Source organism: Zeugodacus cucurbitae, chromosome 3, assembly GCF_028554725.1.
Source record: "Zeugodacus cucurbitae isolate PBARC_wt_2022May chromosome 3, idZeuCucr1.2, whole genome shotgun sequence".
Classification (NCBI taxonomy): domain Eukaryota; kingdom Metazoa; phylum Arthropoda; class Insecta; order Diptera; family Tephritidae; genus Zeugodacus; species Zeugodacus cucurbitae.
Window position 1 is genome coordinate 7,353,765 of NC_071668.1, and position 12,113 is coordinate 7,365,877.

The following is a 12,113-nucleotide window of genomic DNA, read 5'->3' on the forward strand; positions in this document are numbered from 1 at the left end:
AAAATATTCTATATACCAAGCTTTTACCAAAAAAAAAATCATATATTTCTCCTTGAAACTCCTTAATATACTTACACCAGTTATACTTTTCAATAAATTTCCCACTAACTGTAATTTCAACTTCTCAGAAACCGCTTCCCATTTATTTAAATTGCCTCAAAATTGGTTAACCCTCATCTATACACACTACTAACCGCAGTCAGGATAACTACAAATATTGCCAACGGCGTTTCATCAGCAGCACATTAACGAGGTGTAAACGAGAATATTTATTATTACTAACAAGCAGACGATTAACACTGGCAAATATGTACACAAAATGCCGAAAGCGTTATAGTAAGTTGACGCTTGTAAGCTTGTAGTTGTAGCAAATTGGCAAGTTCGAAGGGATAACGCTAATTTGCTCGTGAAACTATATAGTTTCTTGAAATAGATTATGGATTTAAATATATTTTTTGTGCAAAATTTAGCGAAAATAAATGAAGATTCAGTAAAATTTTTATAGCTTTATGCAATTCGAAGTAGAAAAAACTATTTTAATTAAAAATATTTTTTTAGAAATAAATAAAATTAATTTGTAATGTCTATATATCCACTCGATATACGCTTTCATTCAAAATAATTGCGAAGATGTGAATGAAACTCTTCAAAGTGTAAATTCTTATGCTACAGTGAAATTATTTTACACATACAACTTTTAAAATACTGTCTTGTTAGTCCTATATTGTATACAATAAATATATATTTTGGTATATACATACCTAAGTATTTTCACTGCAAAGCTGCAAATAATATTGTTTTTTTAGTTGCTGTTTTAGCTTAAAACAGCTGATGTTGTACAGCAGTGAAACATTTTAAGATTCCATTCTGTTAAATACATAACAGTAAGGAGGTTAACAGTGTTATGTTAAAGGCACTAATGGAATGTTATATTAACGCACAGTGGTGACGGTCACTACATTGTTGTAGTAAAAAATTTTATAAGTTTTCCAGAAAATGATTTTTTTTCTGTGATTCTGTAATCTACCTTATGAGCCTTCGTTGAACTATTACGGAATGTGTCTGAGTCTTACATTACAAGATTTTAGATTTTAAAAGACTTTAGAAATCGAAATTATATTTTATGCCGCCTCAACAACAACAAAATTTATGTATGCCCTGTTCAGACACACTCCATTCAACATTTCGACCTGTAAAATTAGTTTCTCATGCCTTTGTTACACGATTTATGAAATCTATATCATATTTTTTGTTATCCTCTATACGATATAGCTGAACTCTTTTCAAATTGTGCCTCGATAGTAAAATTATAAAGCTGGTATTATGCCCTGGCCGAAAAGTTGGATTTATGGAAGGAGATTTGTATGAAATTTACCTTCTATTCCCAATTCAAGAGTTCGAGTTATGGAGAACTTCGAGTTATAGAAATTTTAGTTATGGAAGCAAATTTGTATGAAATTTGATTTCTAAATGCTAATGCCAATTCAAAAGTTCGAGTTATGGAGATCTTCGACTTAAAGAAGTTCAAGTTATGGAAATTCCACTGTATTACAAAATAATTTTAAATATATTTTAACAATTTTTTTATAAAAAGTAACGCTTCAAAATATACATTTTCTTAAGCGTAACCGCTTGGTCAGGATTTTCAAAAATTAATTTTTTTGCATTTTCGTTAAGTGCAATATTGAAAATCAAAAAAAAATTTCCTGAGGCCGCCATTTTGTTAATTTTTGAAGAAAAAAAGGTGCGTGGAGTCCCTACGTGCGGAAGAAGTTATAGTTACTTCTTAGTGATATTCCAAGAAATGCATATCATTTTGTATGAAAGAAAACTAGCGAGAGGGAAAGAATAAAAATATGGTGGAATTTCTAATATGCCACTAGACAAAATTATAAATGAAGTTCATAACGCTGTCAGATAAAACGATATACCTCCTCATCGCGGGTGCTAATACTTTCGATTTGCAAAGAAAGTAAATGAAGACTGACTACAGAAATGATCCTGTCAAGTATGGTCTTAACTTTTCAACGGCCAACGCACACAAACTAGTTGAGAATTCGCAGAAATGAAACAGAAACAAAATAAAAATAATGCGCAAGCATACAATCATACATGTAGGTACACATGTGAATATGTCACTAACCAAAAATTTAAACATTGTTCTACAAAAACAAGAATTGCTAAAATAGCATAAGCATGGCAAGTGCTTTAAGTTCTCTGCTTTACTCTCATTCACTCTCTCTCTCTCTTGCGTTAATTGTTCAACGCTATTTCCTCTCCACTGAAGCGTTAAACAATTATCGCAACCTTTTCCGAAGTCGTATAAGAAGTATAACTTCAAAAAAATAAAAAAGTTTCGATCCGACCCGGGATTATCTATTTTTAAAAGTAATCCAATTGATTTTAGATGAATTTCCAAGGTCCTATAATTGTCACCGCAAGAATATATATAACTTTGAAAATTATACTTTTTTCCAAATTTTCGTGACTTCAAGTCAAAACATTGTATAATAATGACATATTATTACTTTTGTCAAATAACATGATTTAATAGCATAAAAAATTACTGAATAATTTTGTCGTGTCTCTGACTACCCCTAACCCCTTAAGTCACTTAAGAGCCTTCAATAAAATTTTATGTGAAGTTTTTGAAATTTATAGTAAATAAAAGATTTTAGGAATCAAAATAATATTTTCTGAGGCTGCAACTGCAACAACATTAAACATTTTGATCCATAAAATAATGGGTAGTAGTGTAAAATTTAATTTCTATGATATTTTTATGGCTTTTAAACAATTTTAAATCGCGTAATTATAGACCCAAGATGATATTTTAAAAATTTTGTTAACGAAAATTAAGGTTCTAAAATATGTAATCAGTACTTTAAATTTCACGTAAATTTTTCGAAAATAGCACAGTTCGTTTCATAACATAGCATTAACAGTGCTCTGTTATATACAGTACTGAACAACATAACTCATCACAGGTTACTCATACGCACTGTACCACCTGTAACAGCGAGCCGGCTGTTATGAAAAGTAAAAGTGTGCAACCACTCTGCTCAGTAACAGCAGCTTGTGCGCAGCTGCCAGTGAATGCTGCAAAAACAAAAAGAAAACATACAAACATAGAAATTCATTAGCACAGCTGATATGTCGCGTACAAACAACCCCCCAAAACCAATCGAACACACACACGCAAGTCAACATTTGTATTTGAAAGTATGAGAGTGTGTGTGTGCCGCATATATTGCGCTGCTTGTGCATGCCGTTAATGTGCTGGCTGTGCAATGCGGTCGGTTAGTCTCACGTGTGCGGCCAAAGCGTCAACAACTCGAAACGGAAATCGGTGAAAGTACGCACGCTAGTGAAGTTTAGAAAAATATTCTAAAAAGAGTAATAAGCGAACACCCACGCGTAAATTGTGATTTGTTAGGTGCTGAATTTGAAGTTGAATAAAATAAAATAAAAATTAATTTGAGAATTTTCGAAGAAAAAATATTCGAAAACGCATTAGCAAGCCTAGCTTAGCACTACAAGCGGTAAATTTTTGTATTTATTATTATTATTTTTTTTATATATTCCTTTGTTGTTGTGCACTGCGACCTGTTGTGTTGACAAGTCTCCCGTATTTGTGGCACGTATGCATGAAATAAACAAACAAATATCCGCTGTTGGCTGAATAAATAGAAGAAAGTGTGAAAATTAAGTGTAGAAACATAAAAATAAAAGAAGATAAGCCAAACAGCGACAATCAACTGTCGCACAAATGAAGCTATAAAAATGTGCGCGTATGTATGAAGATGTGTGTTCGTGTACGTGCATGTGACAAAATGAGTGGCGTATAATTTTTGCTGCCAGCCAGCCAGCCAGCCAGCGAAGGGCATAGCGCTGCGCGTGACATTTCGTGTCTCTGCTGGCAAATTATCCCAGTGTAGCTGATGAAACGACGTGCGGCGTCTAGAAATAGATAAGCAGCAAGACATACAAAACGACATATGTGTCTGTGTGTGTGTGCAAACATGCTGAACGTATACAATTTCACCTACACTGTGTGGCAAAAACAAACGCCATTAAATAACAAAACGTAGAAGTAGCAGAGACAGTGTGTGCGCCGGAAATGTAACACAAATGAGACAGTTAGGAAAGACAAAGCGTGGGCGTAAACAGTGAAACAAAAAAACACTAGGCAAGCGAAAGTAAATAATATGTAGAAAAACAAACACACACATAAAGAGCGTCCTTAATGTGTGCGAAAAAAGAAATGAATTAAATACACAGCTCCTGCGGTTCAGGCGTCGACTTCCAACCAGCACGTGCATGTCGTCCCAAGTGACATACTCGAACATACAGACATACACCGGCATACATGATTAGAATATTTTATACAACTTTCCAAATAGTTGGCGTACATTTTTGTGGGCGAAGTGCTAATTAAGTTGAGTTAATTTGGTTTCTGAAAGTATATAATTTCATTTCTCATTGAGGTATTTCATAAAGACTTAAAAAAATTAGTTTAAATTAAATAAAATAAATAAAATAAAATAAAAAAAATAAAAAAAAAAAATAAAAAAAATAAAAAAAATAAATAAAATAAAATAAAATAAAATAAAATAAAATAAAATAAAATAAAATAAAATAAAATAAAATAAAATAAAATAAAATAAAATAAAATAAAATAAAATAAAATAAAATAAAATGAAATGAAATGAAATGAAATGAAATGAAATGAAATAAAATAAAACACTAAGAAATTTCACTAAGGGCCTGTTGTTAAAAAAAAGAAGATATGAAAATGTTGTTCTAAAAATATTGTGAAATTCAAGTAATGGAAGGATAAAGTTAACATTATAATCCAATTTCGTTTTTATTAATTTTTTGAAAGTTGGCAATAAAATCTATAAACATAGCAAAAAAATGCACACAAATTAAAAATAAAATAAAATAAAATAAATCGTTAAATATTATTCTTATTATAATTTAAAGATTAAAAAAAATCGTACATACTCCTGAACGTTATTTAAAAAAAAATCGTTTGACTATGTAGATCACATGGTAGGAGATGTATATCGACAATTTCCGTATACCCAGATAACTTCGAATGTTTGAAAAGCTTTCGGTATGATGACGTTTCTTTTGATTTAATACTTTAATTAACAAGTCTTTAATTATGAGTCTTATCTCTTTAAACACATTCTTGTTATACAAAAAGTATGCGTCGTATTCCGAGAATGACTGATCCATTATCTTTGTAAAACTAGGTGTGTGCCTCTGATAAAAGCAGCTTTAGTGAGGGTAACATTTCGTTTAATTATTTCTCTTAAATTACTTATTTGAATAACAATGAAAAACTATTTTTTATTACTAAATATTAAGCAAAGTTTTAAAAAATAAATAAATTAAATTTTATAATAATAAAATATACAAATTTAAATAATAAATTTTTAATTTTTATTTATTCAAATTGTATAATTTTAAAAATTTAATATTTCATATTTTTTATATAATTTTCTATTATTTTTTATATTTAAAATTCAAACTCTGATTTATTTTGTAAGTATTTTTTATATAAAGGTCATATTCTAGGCGAATCGTTTGCCTTTAATAATTAGAAATTCTTGGTTCCAGCTTTTCTCAGAACCAAGCATCAACTAACTACCACCCACTGCAATAAACTGATTTCGTTATTTGCCCGGTTGCTTTATTTGCCGTGTGACCATGAGCAATTATTTTATTTTTCAATTTCGTTTTATATTCCGTTTGCCAGCAGCAGCAGCAGCACTGTCTATGTTTTTTGTTTGTCTAATTTGTTTTTTTGTTTTGTTGCCAATTTGTTGGCTTGCATTGTCACTGCCGTTAATTTGTACAAGATTTTCATTTGTCCGTTACCGCCTCTCATGAGCAAGCATGTGAACGTATGTACTTAATATGGACATACAGAATATTTCACTTTGCTTTGCCTTCACGCTTGCCTGCACAGCTATTAAGCGGACAGCTCCTTCAACTGCCTTAGCCTCTACCGTTGTCTAATGTTTGCTTAGCTCGCACCTCGTCGGCTATATTTGCCATGTCCTTAATGTGTCGTGGGCGCAACCGTCAAGCCAAACCGAGTCGAGCCACTGCGCCAAACTGGGCAGCCAGCAGTCACTGATAGTCGCTGGTGAGCCTTTAACTCTCGCCATGTCGCCCAACACGCTGTGTGCGCCCTGCAGCGACCCGGTGTCTCTGTCCGGCTATGGCCAGCTTGGTTTATTGTCGTCATTTATTGTGCTGTAACTAAAACTAATTGAATCATTTCTTTGTTTGCTCGCCTGCATTATCTGTGTGCTTTGCTCAGTTTAACTGCTATTTTGTCGCTACTGCTATTGCTGCTCTTGTTGTTGTTGGTGCTGTTGTGTCGTATTTTTATTTTGCTTTATTGCCATTTTGTAGCCATTCTATTGCTACCTAATTACACCAGCAACAATCGTTCGGCTATCGTGCAAATGCGCGAGAAATGAAGACAACAACATTGCGTCGTGTTTTTATTGTTTTTTTTGCGCGTCTGTTGCATAAACAAAGGCGCTGCCATCGCACCCATCGCCACCGTAAACGCGGTAAATTACTTTACGCATGTCTGGTTTCATATTTTAATCTTTGTTTAATAACAAAAAGTGTCTTGTCTTAAGCGGCAAGGACAAACAAGAAAGTGTTGTCATGTGCGCCTTTGTTTACTCGCACACTCACTCACTCTCTCACTCACTTGGACGTTGTTGGGATATCAAGTAAAATGGCTGTAAATAAGCAACAGCGTTTATTTAGATATTAATGCTGCGCAATTTTTAGCTCGTCTTCCATGGTAGCAGCGAAGGCGTGTGAAATGGAAAGGCAACATAAAGCTATTATAGCTCTATTAAAGTTTAGTGCAAACGGAAGACGTTAACGGACAAATTTGTCTGAATGAAGATTTGATGTAAAATTATTTATTTTTCTTCTCTTAGTATTTGTAAGGAGAGAAATTGAGAGATGTTTAATTCTATTTAGTTTTGATAAGAACTACGACTAAATTCAATAAAATCTAATTCGAAGGTAGTTTGTGCGCTGTATCAATAATTTTAAAATTTTATCCACACTAAGAAAAGACATCAATATACCAAACTTTGGTGGATCAAAAAACCTATTATAGATCCAATGCTGTGATGTTGTGTTCAGAAAATTTCAATTATAATATACCCTTACGGAATGTATGTATTTGCCTTACTCGGCTCACTCATCAGTTGTGATCAGTAGAGATATTTAATTACTTAAAATCTTATAGAATCTAGATATAGGATATAAAGTTATTATATTAGGTTGTCAAATATCTCCCTTCTGCTTTTTTGTTCTTTATTCAATGCTTTATAAAAAATGTTACAGTGATCGGATTTAGTTCCGTTCCGCCGTTTCGTTCGGTAATTTGTTTCCATCTAGACGGCAACTTATTTGCGAAGAACTCGGACAGCCACATTTCACAAACCTCTTTTGAGTTCAAATTTATACCACCAAGGACGTTCGCCATGACAGGAACTGGTGGTAATCACTTGGCGCTATATCTGGGCTATATAGTGGATGCGATAAAACCTCCCGTCTAGCTCCCGTAGCTTCTGACAAGTCATCAATGAAGTATGTGGTCTGGCGTTGTCCTGGTAGATTACTACACCCTTCCTATTGGCCAATGGACGCCTGGAAGCTTCTGGTCTATCGCCTGCTTTAAGCGGTCCAATTGTTCGCAGTAGATGGTAGAATTAAGCGTCTGGCCATATGGAAGCAGCTCATAGTGAAGCTCCCACCAAACGCACAGCAAAACCATCCTGGTCAATCCCGCTTTGGCCATAGTTTGGGACGATTCACCGACCTTCGACCACGACCATTTTCGCATTCCACCATCCGCTTCAAAAATGTGTCGAGTTCATTCCGTTTCAGCAGCGTATCGCAGGCGTTGATTCGGTCAAGAAGGTGTCTTTGCGTCAAAAAATGCGGAACCCAAACATCAAGCTTTTTTGTGTATCCAGTCGTTTGCAGATGGTTTAAAATTGTTTGGTGACTAACTCCCATCTCCTGGGCGATGTCACGAGATGCCACATGCCGGTGTAACTCGATGTTTTCCATTATTTGACACAGGTCTACCTATGGTTTATCCATGGAGACGTTTTCACCCGATCTGAATCGTCGAAATCATGCCTCCGCAGTTCGAAGTGATAGAGTACCATCCACCAAAGCAGCATTAATTTCACGGAACTTTTCTCTACCGGATTTGCTTTTAACGAAGGAAAACTTTTAAATAGCGCATATTTCGGCGTTGGTGAACTCCATGTTTACACGTCTACAACTGTTGAACGCAATATCCAAACTAATCGTGCACAGCGTGGTTTTGTAGGTTATGTCAAGACCTTTCAAAGATGTATAGTATTGCCAGATACGTGCTCTGTAGCGCTTTATACATAGCCGCGAAATTCAAAAGACAAAAACGCGGAAGGGAGATATTTGCCAACCTAATATATGTATACTAAAGACTAAAGAATAAAATCTATAACCACAAATTTCTAAAATGACGTCAAGAATAACGTTCGAAACTATAAATCGGTCTGGAGATGGTTTAAGAAATAATCTCTTCTCGGAGATTATGTTGGCTTGTTCCATGAGGAGTTTCAAAGTTGTTTTAGCTCCTTTTTTAAGAGCATAATTGGATCTTCTTCTTATATTAGTCGTAAATTATTTTTTTTAATATCAGTTTTTTCACGTTTAAATTATTATACTTGCCACAAAAAATAAACTGATATTACAATATCTACTCTATTGTAGCATTCTCAGTATATTGACTGCCTTAAATCGCTTTGGCTTTTCAGCAACTATAATCCATACTTGACAGCTATGCATAATAAATACTAATAAATATATTGTATATTTAAATAAAATAACTGTTGAAAGTTATTTATTATCGCATCAAAATATTTGTTGTTAGCTTTCGTTATTAATTTTGCTACAAAACAACCAGCTATGTACCATTAAGATGCCGCAAATTGACTTTTGATCTTCACAAAATAAATATAATTTTTTATTGAAAAACAAATTCAAAACGAAATGAATGAATAATAAATCGCATCAATGCATTTCAAATGACAACACATCAAATCTGCATTCATAACTGTACATATATCGCATGTAATGCAATTGTTTTAGTCAAACAGATAGCAAAACTCACACGTGGATATGTACATATGTATATGTATAAGTAAGCTGATGTGCACAACAAGCAATTTCATTCAGTTTTATATATTTATGTGATTATTTGCTTAGACTATAGAGACCAATAACTAGTATAGTAAAACATGCAAATAAAATTTTATATTGAATTAGAAAATGGAATTAAAGAGGGCGCGGGAGATTTCTGGGATTTTTTCGTAAATTTTTAATAGAAAATTGCACAAATTGTCGATTTATCCCTTAATGCGGACTAGTTTTTTTGTTGTTACATTTAAAAAAAAAATATCTAATATGATATATTTTTTTTATAAATTTACATTGTGTGCATTATGTATGCGAGTGTTTTTGATGAATATTAAAATTTTTTACGTTCGTGAAAAAATGCTGAGTCAAAAAAAAATGCATAATATGTAAGGAGTGGTATAGTTCCAGTGGAACAAAAAATAAACACTTTTTAAAAAATAAGGAGTTTGTAAGGAGCCTTAAGTATATACAGTGAAACTTTTTGTTCACCTCCATAAAATATAGAGTGACTCTTCTAAAATTCTATCTCGATAGAAAAATTTTATATTTTATAATATGCCATGACCAAAAAAATTCGATCTATGGAAGGAAATTTGTATGAAAGTTGCACTATTGCCACTTCGAGTTATAGAAATTCGAGTTAGCGAAGAAAATTTGTATGAAATTTGGCTTCTGCCAATTCAAATGTTCGAGTTATAGAGATCTTCGATCTTCCACTGTATATGGGATAGAGTTCTTTTTGTTTGGTATATGGAGGCTAATAGACGTTTCACACAGGAGCTAATTGATAAATTAACCGGCCTCTGCTGTATTAAAACGCTGATTAAGATCGATTTACCATACAAAATAAAAATCTATAAAAATTTTTAATTGAATTTTAATCGACTTGAAAATGGAATGCAACTCTGCGACAAAGACCATATTTGTAATTATATATACGTTCGTTGTTCACACTGCAACGACGGTAGATGTCGCTGCTAAAAATAGCAATCAGCTGTTAAAACTTACCATATTCTTATGAAAAACAAAAACACAAATGTATAACAGCTGATCGGTTATCGAGTACCAGTGCGAACGGCAAAAACTGGTATCTCAATTAAAATTTTAATTGATCAATTAATTTGGCTGCGTGAACAGGCTATAAGGGGTTTTAAGTTCATTCCCATTTTTACGAAAGTTTGTTCTACATAACCAAGCCGATTAGGGGCTCTCAGGAATAATATGCCAAATTCGTTGTATAATCTACTCAAGTATCACTTCTTGAGATATGCTTTTAGTCATTCATTATTCATATCATTTTAAGTTCTTACAAACAATTGTAATGCCAACAACACTATTATACCCTACACCATATGCTGCTCCAGTATAAAAAATCACACATTTCACGCCCTGCATGCTCACAATAAAAGATACAAGCGAAGTGTCAATGAAACGCTGTTATTTTGATTGCGGTTTTTTATGCCATTTACTGATTGGCAATTTTGTTTTTTTAAAGCTCCACAATCCGCAACGCTAATAATAATTTTGATTGCAACGCTTTTGATGTGCGATGCAATGTGGATTTATTGGATTTTTGCAGCTTAAAACTTTAAACGATTATTTGTATATGTCAAAAATATAATTTGAAATTAAATGCGTTAAAGTTTTTATGCATTTAGCAAGCAATTCAATAAAAAGCGCAAAATGTGTTTATTTGCTTTACGAAGATTAATGAGGTTTAAAAGCTTATATTAATTGTTAGAAAAATATAAAAAATGTTAAGATATTTATGGAAATGTTTTTAACGGGTGATTTTTTTGAGGTTAGGATTTTCATGCATTAGTATTTGACAGATCACGTGGGATTTCAGACATGGTGTCAAAGAGAAAGATGCTCAGTATGCTTTGACATTTCATCATGAATAGACTTACTAACGAGCAACGCTTGCAAATCATTGAATTTTATTACCAAAATCAGTGTTCGGTTCGAAATGTGTTTATCGACAAATTTTGTTCAGCGATGAGGCTCATTTCTGGTTGAATGGCTACGTAAATAAGCAAAATTGCCGCATTTGGGGTGAAGAGCAACCAGAAGCCGTTCAAGAACTGCCCATGCATCCCGAAAAATGCACTGTTTGGTGTGGTTTGTACGCTGGTGGAATCATTGGACCGTATTTTTTCAAAGATGCTGTTGGACGCAACGTTACGGTGAATGGCGATCGCTATCGTTCGATGCTAACAAACTTTTTGTTGCCAAAAATGGAAGAACTGAACTTGGTTGACATGTGGTTTCAACAAGATGGCGCTACATGCCACACAGCTCGCGATTCTATGGCCATTTTGAGGGAAAACTTCGGAGAACAATTCATCTCAAGAAATGGACCCGTAAGTTGGCCACCAAGATCATGCGATTTAACGCCTTTAGACTATTTTTTGTGGGGCTACGTCAAGTCTAAAGTCTACAGAAATAAGCCAGCAACTATTCCAGCTTTGGAAGACAACATTTCCGAAGAAATTCGGGCTATTCCGGCCGAAATGCTCGAAAAAGTTGCCCAAAATTGGACTTTCCGAATGGACCACCTAAGACGCAGCCGCGGTCAACATTTAAATGAAATTATCTTCAAAAAGTAAATGTCATGAACCAATCTAACGTTTCAAATAAAGAACCGATGAGATTTTGCAAATTTTATGCGTTTTTTTTTTTTAAAAAGTTATCAAGCTCTTAAAAAATCACCCTTTACTTGGTTTTATTGAAAATATAAATATTTATTTAGTTTAGTTTTGTTATTTACATATATTCTGTATTCCTTAAGCGATCATTGTTGGTCATGTCGTATACGTAACTTTTATGTATTGAACGCATACAGCCACTTCTCACACTAGAATCCT

At 33.4% G+C, this 12,113-nt stretch overlaps 1 pseudogene; it reads right to left on the minus strand.

Annotated features, from left to right (window-relative positions):
* Nucleotides 1-1,875: 1,875 nt before the first annotated feature.
* On the minus strand, nucleotides 1,876-2,018 carry LOC114804577 (small nucleolar RNA U3; annotated as a pseudogene).
* Nucleotides 2,019-12,113: the final 10,095 nt, after the last annotated feature.